At 38.8% G+C, this 5766-nt stretch overlaps 1 pseudogene; it reads right to left on the bottom strand.

Moving 5' to 3' along the window:
* Positions 1–211: 211 nt before the first annotated feature.
* On the bottom strand, positions 212–5481 carry LOC139015795 (DNA replication complex GINS protein PSF2-like; annotated as a pseudogene).
* Between the last annotated feature and the right edge of the window lie 285 nt (positions 5482–5766).

Consider the following 5766-nt stretch of genomic DNA (forward strand, 5'->3'; position numbering starts at 1 on the left):
TGGCTTCTAGTGACAGATGTGAAATTAAAGAATATCTCGAGGACTAGGCGCAACCTGATTCCAACAATGTTATGATCCACTCCTTGCTTCATTTCACATTTTTCTTACCTTCAAAAACGGTCCTAGAAATCCAGGCCTTTGAGTACCTCTATCCCGAGCACTCACACACCACCCCGCAAGCCTCCTGCCAGCAGACACAGGCCTCTGCAAATCAATCCTGCGACTGGGCACGTTCAGAACGTTGCGGGTTTGTGCGGAGTTTGTACACGTGATTGAGCGCTGGTGTGAGGAAAGCCCCGCTGGCGTGGATCTCCATCAAGGTCAAGTCACCCAGCCTGGCGTGTGCCTCCTGCTGCCTCACAAAGCTGCCAGCAGACACCGGAGTCTGGCATGGGAGTGTCGCACACATCCTTGATCTGCTTTGGGGAGTTGTCTGAAGCATGATGCAATAAAAGTTTGGTCAGAAAGAGCTATGCATAGGGGTAAGAGTTTCTTCTATTCCTCCACGATCCCTAATCTCCCCCAACTTTTGCCCATCCATCCACTCCGCAGGAAGAAGCAAAAGACACTTCCGTCTTTGTTTCAGGTTAATCACCACCTGAGAGGCACTTGCACTTGTAAGCCAGGGCTAAAGGGCCCCTTACCTCTGCCCCATGAGGTAGATATTTCCAGACTGAAGTTCGGGATAATGGTCACCAGCATCTTCTCCACCAGAAACTCCACTTCAGCCAGTTCATGGCAGCACAAGCCTCTGGGACCTCACTGTCCTAACATAACATTTTCCATGAAGAAACTATTGTGCTGCCTCACATTACGATACAACTTCCTTAATTAAGGCAGCTATTCCAGAATTTTTCTTGTTATTGCGGCTGCATCATTAGAATATACCCCAAATTTAACCTCCAAAATTGCATTTGTCTGCAATGCAAGAAGTTATACATTTATATAGTGCAGAGGTATTTGTTAAAACTTAAGCAAAAAAGAAAAAAAAAGAAATCTTCCATCCTAAAATCATCAAACTTAAATTATTCATATAGTAAAAGAAATGTCCTTTTTTAACAATATCTGTGCACCTATCAAGTTATAATGAAGAATACTTTGCTAGCATTATTTGCTTTTCTAACTAGTCCTCAGTACCATTCAGGTTCGGACATGGCATGCCACTGAAAGGGGTAATTCATTACCTTCTTTGTAGCATTCTCCGAACATATCCAAGCAAAAGCATTTGATGCAGTATTCCACAACACTTTTCTCAGTCTTAGCAACCCAAAGTGCCACTCTAAAAAAAGCTCAAAATGCACTCATGTTTATATGTAAAATATTGAACACCTGCTTCTGTAGAATTTTAAGTTTAATAATCTGTCTTTCAAATAATTCTTTAATTTTGAACTTAATTATTTATGTTTTTTATGTCAACGCCATTAAGTTTTGGAAGTTTAATTGCCTCATTTGCTATTACATTGCCACAAATAATACAATGTTGTTTTAGCAACTTACCATCCCTTATGGTAAATATGTGAGAGGTAAAACCATTTTTTAATATATTTTATTGATTTTTTGCAGGGAGGAAGGGAGAGGAATAGAGAGTTAGAAACATCAATGAGAGAGAAACATCGATCAGCTGCCTCCTGCACACCCCCTAACTGGGGATGTGCCCACAACCAAGGTACATGCCCTTGACCAGAATCGAACCTGGGACCCTTCAGTCTGCAGGCCAATACTCTATCCACTGAGCCAAACCTGTTAGGGCAGGAGAGAGGTAAAAATTTTAAGTAAAACTGGTAGGCACTCATTTGCTCTCCATTTCGTCATAATAATTTCTATTGTCATCCCTTGGGTTCACAGAGTTGAAACTTGTTTCATCACATGTGAATTAGGATAATACAATGTTTAGATCCTTAGGCACATGGAAAAATATTGGTGTTTTGTTTCTTTGCTAAGCATATGAATTTGAGTTTTTGTGATAGTATGTACACACTGTTTGTACATTTTCCTTATTGGATGCCAATTCCATTCAAAGGAGTTGGTTCTCAAGTGATCAGTTCACAATAAATGTAAATGAACATACAGAATGTAAATCAATGTAGGTTTACAGTTTCCTCAACTAGACTAGATATGACATAATATTTTCAAAAGTAGTTGGATCAATTTTTGTGTCCAGCAAGAGTGTATAGGAAACACAATTGCTTCATATTATCAACAAACACTGGTAACGTCAAATTTTAAAATGTTTGCTAACCAGGCGGGTATATATGGACGTTCCTTATGGTTTTAATTGATATTTCTCTATTATTATCTTATAATACTTTGAGGAAAACAATAAATTTAATATGGTTGGGATTATTAATTTTTAGTTACTTAGTGCTTTTTTTTTCTTAAAAGAAATTTTCCTATCCAAAGTAAGAGGATATTTTTCTATATTATCCTAAAAATGGTAATATTTTTGCATTTCACACTTTGGCCTATAACCATCTTAAGATAATTTTTGTGTGAGTTATGGGTTCAGTTTCAATTTTTTCCACATGCTGCCTCCCTCTCTATGGTTACACTTTTGTTATCTGTAAAGTATCTATATAGACAAGGATATGATTCTGGGCTCTCTTCCATTGCTCTATTTTCCTACCCCTGTGTCACTATCAAAATTACCATGGATTAAAAGTTATTCTTGATATCTCACAACTAATATCTCCCTAAGGATTTGCCCGTTTACCTAAACTTAATTTCATAAAATTGTGTCCATAATATCCTGGGCATTGTGTAGGTTTTATTGTAGAGACTGTGGACACTGTTCAAGTCCTATGAAGAGGGTTGATGTTTTTGTTTTAGAAGAATATTAACCTGGTTACACGCAAACCTAAGACTTCACTTTACCTCTGGAGCAGACAGCATATCATATCTTCGCTTCCCTTGTGGTCTTTCAAGTCTAGTCCATACTGATCTTCGTCTACCCCACAAATGCATATTTCAAAGATGCACCAGACACATGGACAGGATTCGGACGCAGAAGTTTTTGGTTCTTTGTTTCCTTTTAGATCATGCTCTCTCTCTTCTGAAACTTCATCCTGGCTGTCACAGTTCTTTTCCTGGATTTATAGCCAGAACCACAAAAGTCACTCTAATGGGCTAAGTTTTGTCACTGGAACTGCCCTCATTATCAAGCCCAGCCAAATAGAAAACTTACCAGGTAACTTCCTTCACTTTAAGGCCCCCTTGGAATCTATCTGCTTTTCTTCATTTTTAGTTCTCAATATGTTACCTAGATAGTGCAGTTGTCATCTATGAGATGATAGCTTATTAGTAAATGAGGTTTTCATATAGGAATTGGAAGCCCTCCTTGCTGTTTCTTAAAGATTCCAGTTTCTTGCCCTAACAGGTTTGGCTCAGTGTATAGAGCGTCGGCCTGCGGACTCAAGGATCCCGGGTTCGATTCTGGTCAAGGGCATGTACCTTGGTTGCGGGCACATCCTCAGTGGGGAGTGTGCAGGAGGCAGCTGATCAATGTTTCTCTCTCATCGATGTTTCTAACTCTCTATCCCTCTCCCTTCCTCTCTGTAAAAAATCAATAAAATATATTTTAAAAAAAGATTCCAGTGTCTCATATTCTCTTAGATTTTCACTATCTTATCTTTTTTATATGTATTTTTTAAAATGGGGTGGGGTGGTTTTGTTTGTTTGTTTGTTTAATTCTTTTTTCTTTGTTGGAAGGTTGTGGATCCAAGCAGGTTAATTTATGTTCCCTAATGGGTACGTCCTCAGGTGATTTCCAGAGCGCATTGGCAGCCAATGTAGATTCCCTAGATTAGGTAAAAATCTTTTGCCTCCAAATGATATGCACTAGGCAGATATAAAACTTATGGAACCCTAGGGGTTACATATTGTTTTTGGCTTATACAGTAAAATGCACCAAGAGGAATCTGAAAATCCAGTTATTTAAAAAGGGTGTTATATTATAGAATGCTTAATGCAATTATTAGGATGATCTTGTGCAAGTTGAGAGCACCATTGAATGTGGATCAGGTTCAAATCCACTGGTGTCTCAACTGAAATGTGGTGCCACCTGGTGGTACTTGTCAGGTTCAATTTAAATATTAATAGAGGAGACTTGGTCCTATGGCTTATTAGAACTTATAGGAAAATGTCAGTAATTCCATGAGGCTTCCAGTTAATTTCTTATATTTCTATGTCGAATCAAGAGGATTTAGGTAGGAGAACACTGGACACCCCTCTCCTTCCATCTGTTTCTGAGGCCGGGTTACCTGCTGCTCCTTGCCTGAATTGGCCAGCCCCTCCAACTACCCCTTTACCTCCCTCCCCGAAGCTAAAAACTTGAGCTTCCTTAGTTTGAGAACTGGTGCTGGGCTGAGAAGAGGTTATCTCATCAATCTTGTTCTCCATATATGAATATATATGTACATTATTTTAGTAAAGTTAATTACCTTGGGTTTTCATTTTCTATTTCCAAATCCAAACTTCAAAACTTCATGCTAATGATAAATATACTAGAAATGATACTATAATTGTGATTCTTCCTCAAGCAACTATTTATTTTTATTATATTTTATTATTTTTTATTGTTGTTAATCCTCACCTAAGGATGTCCGCCCCCCCCCCCCCCCACACTGATTGTCTTGTAAGGGTTGTTTGTTTGTTTTTTAGAGAGAGTGGAAGGGATGAAGGGATAATGAGAGAGAGAGAGAGAGAGAGAGAGAGAGAGATGAGAGAGACACATCAATTGGTTGTCTCCTGCACTTGCCTGGACTGGGGTTGGGGATCAAACCTGCATCCCTGCAACCCAGGTACATGCCCTTGACCAGGAATGGAACCTGAGAGCCTTAGAAGCACTGGCTAATGCATTAACCACTGAGTAAAATGGCCAGGGCAAGGAATTATTTTTTAAAAATACACAGTTGGCTCATCTAAAGTTTGCTTTTTCAAGAATGACTGAGCATTTCTCCTATTTATTAAGTCTCCAATTATAAAACCAATTAACTCGAAGTCTTAAGTATAAGCTTCCACTTACTTTATTGGTTTTTAGATAGAGAGGGAGGGAGAGAGGGAGAAAGAGAAACATTGATGTGAGAGAGAAACAGCCGTACACATCCCAACCACATGGGAGGGCACTCCAACCAACTGAGCACACAGCCAGCACTGCCTTCTCTTGGAGAGCTACTCACATCCCATTCCTCCTCCTATCTCAGCCACACAGAAGATTCAGAGATTATCTAGTTTCCTGCCTCCAGTAACATTTTCTCTTCTTGTTTTCTCTTATTGTTCATTCTCCCCAATTTTTATTTTCAAATAGGAACAGAAGAGCATCACACATTTATTTAGAAGCCAGTGAGAAAAATTGGGGCGCCTGCAATTTTAAACACCTGTGTTTACCTTGCTGTTCTTATTATCACAGATTAAGACTACTCCACCTCCTCTCCTGTGCTTCCTTATTCTCATCTTCCCTTCCTTCGCTATGCTGTCATCAGTCATTTTGACCATTAAATATCTACTATGTATGCTTACTCCACTCCAACCTGTTAACCTGGATAATTTTTTCTTACCTACATGCTCTGTTTGCTCTTATTAATTAAAGGTAATTTTATCCTCTCAACATGGGAGAGAAGAGTGATTAATGCAACTACACCTGCAGAGATAACACATATATTACCATCTCCAAAGTTAAGTTAAACTAGTATTAAAGTCTCAGTGTTAAAGCTTATATGATATATGATATTTTTATAACTACAAACAGATTATTAGTAAAAGAGCACTATA

This window comes from Myotis yumanensis, unplaced genomic scaffold (assembly GCF_028538775.1).
Source record: "Myotis yumanensis isolate MYYU_CA2020_CCGP unplaced genomic scaffold, mMyoYum1.0.hap1 SCAF_8, whole genome shotgun sequence".
Taxonomy (NCBI): Eukaryota; Metazoa; Chordata; class Mammalia; order Chiroptera; family Vespertilionidae; genus Myotis; species Myotis yumanensis.